We start from the raw sequence: 12,166 nt of genomic DNA on the forward strand, positions 1-12,166 counted from the left end.
AACATAACTAAGACACAGTGGAATCAGGAGAAGACTGAGTTTCTCCTCTCCCATTGGTCAAAGCTTGAGGTTAGGAGCATCAAAGCTCATTTTCACAGTGATACACTTCCTCTAACAAGGCTTCACCTCGTCCAATAAGGCTTCTCTCTAATAGTGCCACTTCCCATAGGTAAAGCATATTCAAATCATCATAAACCCTAAAGCAAACAACCTCAGATTATGTGCATTGAACCAGCATACATCCATACAGGCTCCCAGTTGTCTATTTAGTCCCTGTGAGCCACTATGAGCCCCACTCAGTTGTTTCTGTAAAATGTGTTCTGGACTTTACACCCCCTCTCTTTCCTAAAAATCCTTCCTCATCCTTCTCTGCCAGTTTTCAAGGTCCACTTAATATTTGGCTGTGGGTCTCTATATCAGCTTCCACATGCTGCTAGAGGAAACCTTTTTGAGAATTATTAGACAAGGAACTAATCTGAGTTTAGCAGAATAACTTTTTGAATTATTTTATTGAATGGTTTAGTTTTTCAGGTTTTTCTCTATCTTAGATCTCTGAGCCATCCACCTTCAAGAACCTGGTCATGAAGGCAGTGAAAATTGTTGATATACCAATATCCTTTTGGCGAGGACCTTGTGATTCCTCTAGCTGTGCTAGCCCAGGTACTGTACCCAGGCATATCTCCCCTGTCCTAATTTAACCCTTCTTGTTCTGTTATTCTCCTTTAACCCTTCATACCACTTGTGTTCTCTCTTCTCTCTTTTGAAAGACATGCTTCATACATATAGACAAACACACACACATACACATATGCACAGACACACACACGCAAACACATACACACATATAGACAGACAGACAGACAGACAGACATACCCACACACACACAGTGTCTTGTGTGGAAATCAAACAACTTCAAAATAGCGGGTAAAACTTCTATCATTACTACAATGTACTTTTGAAAGTTGCACCTGTACTGTATAATAGGTAATCCACTGGACAATTTTTCATAAATGAAAGTCCGTTCAATTGCCCTGTCATCGTTATTTCTTTTCTTACAATGACCGAATGCCTGAAAGAAGCAACCTGAAAAAGGTATTTTTTTATTGTAGAGTTTGAGGTCAATTTCATCATGGAGTGGAAAGCTTGGTGGTAGGAGGCTTATCAAATTAGACAGCGTAAGGAAAGAGAAAAAGTGACAGGATATGGAGGAAACATATACAATCTCCAGATGTGTTCATAGTGGTTCACTTTTTCCAGAGATGACCAACTTTCTATAATGTCTAATATATAATTATCCAGCACCTTCAATTCAGCAGTAAATGTTTTCACAAATGAGCTCATAGGAAATAATGTATTTGAACATAGGCGGTTGAGATGTTCTTTTTCAGCCCCACTATACAGAGGAAAGTCAAAGGGATAAACAGATAAAAAAGGTAGGTTGGAAGGGAGACAGAGAGATGGATGGATAGATAGATAGATGATATAGAACAAATAAGAATGTCATCTTAGAGAGCTACTTCTGTCCTCAAAGCTCATGAACTTTAAGATTTAATTCATTCTTCATTGAATTGTTATATACTATTACAATTGAATGTCAGGTTAAAACTGACTATTGAGAAAATTATTAACAAGTCTTTGTCTCTTTCACTGTGGTTTAGAAACTGTGAGCAATGAGATTTGCTCATGGAACACTATTAATTATATATAACTATGTAACTCCCAGGAGTTTTTAAGGTAGAGGACAGACAGTGTTATTTGCAGTGAAAGGCAAATTGTCTAGGTTGTTTTGCGAAATGCCTGTAGTATTATTTATGGCAAGTAGAAACACTCTGGTTATTTCTCTGACACTAATAAGAGCTCATCACTAAAGGTCACCCTAGGAAAATGCTAGTTAGGCAAAATCCATTATCATTAAACAAGCAAGGTAAATAGCAATTAAAACAAATGTTTCCTTAGGAACAAGATCATTCTAAGGATTTATGTGGTACTAAAATGATATCAGGCCACATTTGGTCATAGTAAAAGTCTATAGTGCCCTGTGCCATCTTGTCCAAATGAGTATACACATTTTCTGGTAACTTTCAGGCACATGGAAAAGTGTGATTACATATGCAGAGGTCAACAACTTTGTAAAAACATAATATGTTAGTAATCATCTATTACCAGCTATCTATATTAGTGCTTCCAATATATCAAATAAACAACATTTATATTAAGGACAAGTTTGATTAATTTTTAATTCTTCCTATATATTTTTTCATTTTTACTATATTCACTAAGATATCCAATTGCTCAGTAAATTGCTCATTTACCATTTAGTTACCCACAGTCAAAAGTAGGTCACAGAAATCAAATTCACTAATACTAAAAAAAGTTTTTGAATAAGTGTACTCAGAAGCTATGCTCTATACCTATTTACGAAATCACATTTTAAAGTGATATTTATATCTTTATTTTTGTTTTGAATATATCCCCAATGCAGTATCTCCTCCTGCTACTCCTCCTGGTCTTCATACACACGACTCCCAGGCTCCTAAATATTGCCCTCTAAATCAGATCCACTCCTCCTGATATTTATTAAATGTTGAATTTTATTGGATGTTTATTGTACATTTTATTATAATTGTACATATTATTACTTTAAATTTTCAACTTTTTAATATCACAGAACTATTCATTGTTTCTACCTACTCTAATGCTACTAAATAAACTTGTTACTGAATATTGTTTCCTAACTTTCCACTTTGTTTATATTCATTTTCAGTGAAAGTATAAGTTTTCAAAGAATATTCCTCAAAAACTAGAAGGAAAATTAATAAACAAACAAATACATAATAAATAAATTCATGATTTAAAGGGCCAACATGGTATATTATTGGTTACATTGCTTGCACATGCACAGAATAAATAGATAAATGTAAGAAAATAAAATGAAATCAAAACTCCTCTTAAATTGTATCTTGTATATTTAACAACCTTAAACTAACAGAATGAATGAAGTTTCAAAAGGGTATTCATAACAAACATTAAAAGGCACAGAATCTCTAAGTTGTATAAAATTTTAGCATTAGTCACAAAAAATGTAGATACTCAGGGCATCTACTTCTCCAGGAAAAATATTTTCTTCTAAACTTTTACACAGTTTTATAAAAGTGTTATAAGTCACAGTTTCATTTGAAGCTTTACCATTTGATAATATTCCTGTTTTTACCATGATATTTTTATGATCCTAAACCAAAATTTTCATTTCAGGAAGCAATTTTCTTGCTGATTTCCGAACAACACAATGTGAATGTTTTCATTTTTCAATATTTTCTGGTTAGTAAACAATGACAGTAGGTATCAAACTATCCAATCTCATTTTTTTCAGGTAATATTCAACTTCTTTGTGGAATTTTAACTTTGGTTTTGAAATTTAATTATCACATGTAACATTTTTATTGGAGATATATAAAATGTTATCCCCATTCCTGGTTTCCCCTCCAGAAACCTGTTATCACATCCCCTCTCCCACTGCTTCTATGAGGGTTCTCCTTCACCCCCATACCCACACTCTCCCACCTCAACTTGTTATTCCACTAAATTGGGGTATTCAGCCTTGACAGGATCAAGAGCCTCTCCTCCCATTGATGCCCTACAAGGTCATCCTCTACTACATAAGGGGATGGAGCCATAGGTCTATCCTTGTGTTCTCTTGGGATGGTAGATTAGTCCCTGTGAGACCTGATATTTCTGGTTCGTGGATATTGTTGTTCTTGTTATGGGATTGCAAAACCTCTCAGCTATTTCAGTCCTTCTCTCATTGTTCCATTGTGGGCTCTGTTCAGTTCAATGGTTGACTGCAAGCATCTGCCTCTGTATTTGTCAGATTCTGGCAGATCCTCTCAAAAGCCAGCTATATCAGGCTCCTGTCAGCATGCACTTCTTGGAATCAGCAATATTGTCTGGATTTGGTAGCTATACATGGGATGGATCCCACAGGTAGGGCAGTATCTAGATGACCTTTCCTTCAGTCTCTGCTTCATATTTGGTCTCCATATTGTCTCCTGTGAGCATTTTTGTTCCCCCTTCTAAGAAGATCTGATGCATCCACAATTTGGTCTTCCTTTATCTTGAGCTTCATGTGGGTATTACAAGCTTTTGGGCTAACATCTGCTTATCAGTGAGTGTATACCATGAGTTTTCTTTTGTGATTGAGTAATCTTACTGAGGATGATATTTCCTAGTTCTATCCATTTGCCTAAGAATTTCATGAAGTCATTGCTTTTAATAGTTATGTAGTATTCCATTGTGTAAATGTACCACATTTTAGATATCCATTCCTCTGATATAACTGGGTTGCTTTCAGCTTCTGGCTATTATACAGAAGGCTACTATGAGCATAGTGGAGCATGTGTCTTTGTAGGGTTGGTGATGTTCCTTTTCCAATCTGTAGGCTGTTGTTTTGTCCTATTAACCGTGTCCTTTGCCTTACAGAAGCTTTACAGTTTTATGAGGTCTCATTTATCAACTGTTGATCTTAGAGAATGAGCTATTGGTGTCCTGTTCAGGAAATTTTCTCCTGTACCAATGCCTTCTAATTTATGTTGAGGTTATTGATCCATTTGAACTTTAGTTTTATGTGCAGGGTTATAAATATGAACCTATTTGTGTCCTTCTACATGTAAATATATAGTTAAACAATCTTCATTTGTTGAAGATAGTTTCTTTATATCATTGTACGGTTTGGTTTCTTTGTCAGACATCATTTGTCCATAGGTGTGTGGATTTATTACTGGTCTTCAACTCCACTGATGAAACTGTTGGTTTCTATTTCTACCTGAAATTTGCTGTCTAAAAGAAATGAAGTAACAAAGATTGGGCAGAGATTGAAAAACAGTCAACCAATAACTGTCCCAAACAGGAAAACTATTTCATGTATAAGTATCAATCCCTGAAATTAATAATGATACTGTTATACTTGAAGACAGAAGCCTAGAATAACTGTCCTTTAAGATACTCTACCCAGATTCTGTCTGAAACTGATGCAGATACCCACATCCAAACATTGGACTGAGGTCGGGGATTCTTAGGGAAGACCCGGGGGAAGGACTGAAGGCCCTGAAGCAGATGGTAATCCCTCAGGAATACCAACAGAGTTAATTAACCAGGATCCCTGGAAGTTCTCAGACTCTGATCTACCAATCAAAAAACATACGTGGGCTGGCAAAAGGCCCCAACATATATGTGGCAGTTGTTTAGATTAGTCTCCATGGCTACTTTGTCTGGTCTCATTAGGACAGAATTTTGGCAGAAATTTGATGTATCTGGGGTAGAGATACCCAGGATATCAGAGGAGAAGAGGAATGGGGGAAGGGCCACTGTTAGAGGTAAAAGAACCTGGATGTGGGCAGTGATTTGGATGTAAATAAATAAATAAATAAATAAATAAATGAATAAATAAATAACATGCAGTTGCAGTATCTAAAGTAGTTTTTGTTTTTGTTTTAATTTCTTACCTGTAAATAAACTTTTATTCCCCTTATTTAGTTTTCTTCTCAGAGACTTACTGCTGAATAAGCTTACCCCTTCTAGCTCTTTCTTTCTAGTCAACTCAGCTCGTTTAGCTCAAACTCCTCTCCAAACTGACTGATTCAATCTGATTTCTCATAGCTTCTCAGTGAGTTGCTCTGTTTGGCATCAAACTGACTCTGGCAATTTGTTCTAACGTCTGGCTCCTTCTTTGTTTTTTATGTTCTCTGACTTAATGCCTCTGCTGACCCTCTGATCTGCATGAACTCATGAAAGAACTCAACTCTACTGCTGTGCATTGCACTTCACTGATTCTCAGCTAATTGACTCAATCTCAACTCCACTCACCTCAACTGACCCAACTGCCCTTTCTCTTTTCTGTTTTCTGTTTGAGCGCTGTGTGTATCTTATTTGTGACTAATTGTACGTCTTTCTATGATATGTTACTTTGTCTGACTCCCAGTTGGGTGTCACTTTCAAATATTGCTGCTTCCTTCTATAATCTAAGCTTACATTCATTGCTTGGGATTAAAGTTGTATCCTAAGGGCATATCTGCATTGTAGCTTGGCCATATAGACCTAAAAGTTCCTTGAATGTGATGCTTTGCCAGAGCAACCATGTTGCTATATTATAATTCCTCTATATTTACCAATATTTGGAACCTCAATTTCAATCAAATTTCTTTCTTCTGCAAGAACATTTTCATTATGGATGAAAATATCAACTGCTTTCTGGTAACCATACTAACATATTCAGAGGCCATTGTAATTAGGGTCTCTGCAACATTCCAGATTTATCACTAAATGATTTTATCTATCTTAGTTTTGTAAACTTTTTCCTGCTTTATTCTTAAGGATTTCAAACTTGTATCCACCTTCATAATGTATTTTGCATTCTGTCAAAAATTGTGGTCATATCATTTTCTTTACTTAAAATCCTATTTTCAGCTCCAGTTCACTGAAATGCTACTTTAGCATTGTGATGATTAACTCATAGAACTTATTCTGTCTTCTTCCAAATCACATATTTATATATTACACTATATCTTTGCTACTAGAGAATGTTTAACATGTACCAGAGTTGTTCCCTTGAACAGTACTTTTATCTCTCTGCAAAATATTTTACCATGTTGCAAATCATAATTGGTCTTAGAAACCAAAGCACCAAAGTCACCATCACCAACAACACATAATGTGTTTTCCTTTTAGCACAATTTTATAAGTCATATATTAATTTTATAATGAATTAGGCAAACTAAATTCTAATCTTAATGCTATGATTCATTATAATTTTTTTTTCAGATAGCAGGTAGTATTTTATTGGGTCTCATAAGATTTAAATACAGAACAGGCTGGTGTGGGGGCAGATGTGGACACTCTAGAATTTGATACCAGATGTATCAGAAGTCACATAATCAACACATGGAGGGAGCTTGGCAAGAAAGCTGGTCTGGGGGATAGGTAGGTGCCAGTTGACAGCTGCCTCTGTGTCACGATTATAACATTCATTAAGATAAAGTCTTTTGTGTTTTTTCCTGATTTGAAGACAATTTAAAAAACACTTTCCCCAAATAAAAGTACAAAATCATATGGGAGAGACTGGACAGCAGTAACACTATGAGAGCGCATCTAAGCAAACCTTGGGTTTTCCACAAATAACTAAAGTACATATGAAAAGATATTGGGGCTTTGATATTTCAGAACTTTTAAGAAATTGTTTGTTTTCATGAATTTTCACCATGTGGATGATAGTTCTTTCTTACCTAATTCCTTCAGTATGAATATTTAATTTTAGGCTAGATATATTTTGATGAATTATGCTTAATATTAATCAATTAATACTTTGTATTAAAACTGTTCATGTTGAATTATTAAGCCAGTAGGAGCTAAGAAATATGAAATAAAATGTGAGTAATTTACTAAATTTAGGATAATGCAATATTTATTAGTGCTATATTTTCTATATTTTATTACTTAAATATCTTTCCTTTTATTGATCTAGATTGATGCCAATTCACATCATTTTGCATTCTGACTCATTTTGAAATTGCATATTTTTAATTATTTATATGTTCCCTTTAATTCACCATTCTACTGTTTTCTATAAGTATTCAGGCATTGTGATGCATAAATGTCATTTTATTCTTTTCACTTTTTATATGCAAAACAAAGCAAAACAAAGCAAAAATCTACCTTTTGTCAACAATGTTGTCAAACATAACAACTTTATGAGTGAATTCTTAAATACTGTCATCCGAGCATTTGTCAACCGACAGCCACAGGCACGATTTAGTGGTTATCTGATGAGAGGGAAGTTCCGTTATCTGTGAAATAAATTCTCAGCAGTGTAACTCAGCTGTAAATAGCTGAAGGGGTCACACATTGGTTGGCTGAGCTGGAATGTAGAAATTGAGAAATGAGCAGCTGAGTTGAAAATGAAAGCCTGGTGTTTTCTCAGAGATGGAGAGGCAACTGTGACATTGTGGTAGGGCTCCGGAAATGGGAACAGAGGAAGTTTGGATTGGTGCCTTGTGCAACTGAGTTTCCTTCAGTTCTCGACATGGAGTCATTACGAAAAACAAAAACTTCTTACTACAAAATAAACCAAAACTCCTGAGACTCTTTGGGAAACATCACTAGATGAAAACAGTGGCCGGGGGACGAAATACAGGTCATAATGCAGACAGAAATTTTAACAAATTTGTGTGTACAAAGACACATGTGGTTTCTATTAATTAAATATTCAGACTATGAGAATGTGATATGCAAACAGAAGAATATGCTAACACTGAAGGATTGCTCCATATTTGTTATACCTCACTGTTTATTAGGTTTGTCTCTACCTAAGAAACTTGAAATATCCATTACGGTCTTTGAAATGCCATTTCTAAGTTAACTATATTTTGTACAAGCTAATATTTAATAAGTTATAATATATCTAAAATATTATTACCAAATATACAACGGAGAGCCAACTTATCATACTAAATTAAATTATCTAACATACATTCTGTTGTGTATTCTGAGTCTGCTTTGAATTTTCTTACACCTCGAATACCTAAGGAGTCATACTTAACATTGGTAGAGAATGGAAGTGTATAGGAGCTGACTATAGTGTTTATTAAACAGTGCTGAGTATTTTGAATAATAATATTTTTTTAAAACTTTAGCAATCGTGATGTATTAATCTCATTTACAATGAGTCTCAATGGTTTTGAATATGAGCTCCATATAAACTACATATAACTAAACATAAAACATTTAAATGTAAATATAAATAGTTTTATACTTCTCTTTGAATATTAAAATGGCATGGAGTTATTAAAAAGACATTAATATTGTTAGTTAATACAATTGATGATGATCATGTCCACACATCTAATTTATGTTTCTTTTAATATTTTACTTTAGATATTTTGATCTTTTCATTGAAACATAGAAGTATATTTTCTATTTAAAAATATTAATCATGAATTAGAAAGGCACATATATTTTAGGAGTGTAGGGCACCAGCGGTCAAAGCAATTAGAAGAATGATCTTTTTATTATTGGAAATGTTAGGTTTGTAGTAATGCTCTATACAAAAAGCCAAACTATGGTCTTGCCATTGGATGTCAATTGCACATATGCCTAAATGTTAGAAACTTGTGGTTTGTAATTTCCACCAAGGAATGGGGGAAATCAGTACATTTGGTAGTCATTCCAATAATATATATTGAGCACAGATAACGTGTATGGAACAGGCAGGTTGAGAAGCCTGAAGAGTAACTAGGGGCAGAAAACTTGAGCAATGAGATAAGCATGGAATTTAGAAATGAACTTGCTGTACATGCTGTGGTTTCCCCTCAGACATGATCTGGCTTGGAATCAAAGGCATCTCAAATTCCTGAATTCATCCAATTCTAGATAAAAAGAGCATTGGCTTGAGTTTCATTACGTTCAAGAATGTCAAAAAATTGAGACTTCTCAGTTGAGTTAGCTCACATGTCTAGAGTCTGATCATTCACAGTATTACTTACCTTGAGTCTCTGTTTTTTTTGTTTTTGTATTTATTTATTTATTTATTTATTTATTTATTTATTTATTTATTTATAATTTGAGATTTTCTTATTTACATTTCGAGTGTTATTCCCTTTCCCGGTTTCCGGGCCAACATCCCCTTAATCCCTCCCTCTCCCCTTCTTTATGGGTGTTCCCCTTCCCATCCTCCCCCCACTGCCGCCCTCCCCCCAACAATCACGTTCAGTCTTAGCAGGACCCAGGGCTTCCCCTTACACTGATGATCTTACTAGGATATTCAATGCTACCTATGAGGTCAGAGTCCAGGGTCAGTCCATGTATAGTCTTTAGGTAGTGGCTTAGTCCCTGGAAGCTCTGGTTGCTTGGCATTGTTGTTCATATGGGGTCTCGAGCCCCTTCAAGCTCTTCCAGTTCTTTTCTGATTCCTTCAATGGGGTCCTGTTCTCAGTTCAGTGGTTTGCTGCTGGCATTCGCCTCTGTATTTGTTTTATTCTTGCTGTGTCTCTCAGGAGAGATCTGCATGCGGTTCTTGTCTGCCTGCACTTCTTTGCTTCATCCATCTTGTCTAATTGGGTGGCTGTATATGTATGGGCCACATGTGGGGCAGGCTCTGAATGGGTGTTCCTTGAGTCTCTGTTTTTATAGTTCATGTTATCTTACAGATTTACAATCTGTTTTAAAAACAATTTGCCATTTTATATAAAATATTGAGTGGTTGGACATATATACATATATACATACATATATATATATATATATATACATATATATATATGACAATATATGAAACAGAAGCAAATTGTTTTTATGTATTTGGGAGTATAAATATTGTACACACACACACACACACACACACACAAAGAAAGATAGAAAAAAGTAAGAAAGAAAGGAAGGAAGAAAGTTGGAAATATGTTTCAGTGGTAAAGAACACTTGTTTCTTTTCAAGAGGACCTGGGTTCATTTCTCAGCAGTCACATGGTAGCTTACAACTGTCTATAGCTTCAATTCCTGCAGTCCAATAGCCTAATATAGACACTCATGCAGCCTAAACACCAATGTGTGACCTCTGCTCTACTTCATCTCTGTAGCTCTTGTGGACAGGACAAATTTTCGATTTAAGTTTTAGTAGATGGGTTAATGTCTCTCTCCCTTCACTGGCAGTGGCCACTTCAGACTTTGTTGGGAGCAATGCCCTTGAAGCCCTCCATTGCTGATGTTAGAATTAAGTATGACTGGGTTCATGGAAAATCCCCAGCCTGCTGCAGAAGACTAATACAAATCTGGTGGTCAAGAAAAATAATAATATGATAAAGTTGTCCTGCTGATTAGTAATATGACAAACCTGTGACCTTTCTGACAACCTGTCAACATCAGCCTACTCCCTGACCACACGAATATTGTGTCCTTGGCCTGCGTAAATGTTTCTCACTTCCCCCCTCCCTCTGTTACCCATGTTATGGTATAAATTCAGCCTTGGGGAAAAGTAAAATTGTTGCCTTGATCAGACTCTTGTCTTGGCATCCTTCTTCATGTCTCTTGTCTCCCATTCTCTTCCAGGTACCTTCAGACCCCGTCGCTTACAAGACTTCAGAGCCTCTGCTGCTAAAAGTGTCATCGAGAGTCACCACAACTGACTCCCCAGGGACTCCGCAATCCTAGTTTCTTTGGGTCTGTGGAACCTAGCAATTACCTTGTATTTTATGGCTAATATCCATTTATAAGTGAGTACATGTGATGTTTGTCTTTCTGGGTCTGTGTTGCCTCACCAAGGATGATATTTTCTAGTTCTAGTTCTGTTTGTGAGTAATTTCTTAATATCTTGGTTTATAATAGCTGTATAGTATTCCAGGTGTAGATGTACACCATTTTCTTTATCAGATCTTGAGGGACATATAGGTTGTTTCCAGTTTTTGCTATTAGGCATAAAGCTGCTATAAACATAATTGAGCAAGTGACCCTGTGGTATAATAGGGCAGGAGAGATGTCTCAACTATTTAAAGCTAAGTTGAAAGCAAAAATACAACAATTAATAAAATATTTACAAAAGAAACAAAGAAAGATGAGTATATGGCTAGGATTGGAGGGATAAATGGTAGGCAGGAAGTAATGTAATTGTATTATTATTTCAGAAAATATAGTTATACTTTTATACTTAAAAGTAAAAAATAAAATGCATTTTCATAGCAAAAAGTATTTAGTGCTATGTACCCTGAAAATTTTATTAAATGTCTGTTAGAATATGTAAATTGAAAGCATAAAAGGTATATATAATTAATGTTCAATTATGAATGCTAATGTGATTGCTTTCTTATAGTTTATTTTCCTAGTTTCATATTTTTTATATATTTACACATATATGTTTATTTATATATAATGATGAGAAATTTATATGTTAAAATAGTGTTTATAATATTGCTGAATATCTGTCTCCATACCCCTGATTCTTTGACTTTTTAATTTCAGTGTATACAAAATGTTCTGGAATTCTCTCAGTAATTATTAGGAGAAAGATCAATATCATGATGAAGCCAAAATAAACAAACAGAATACTAACAGGATAGCTTCTTGAAAATTGTCTGCCTGAATAAATGATTAATAGAATTGAAGTAAAACTATGAGCTGTGACATTATTTG

Source organism: Rattus rattus, chromosome 6, assembly GCF_011064425.1.
Source record: "Rattus rattus isolate New Zealand chromosome 6, Rrattus_CSIRO_v1, whole genome shotgun sequence".
NCBI classification, from domain to species: domain Eukaryota; kingdom Metazoa; phylum Chordata; class Mammalia; order Rodentia; family Muridae; genus Rattus; species Rattus rattus.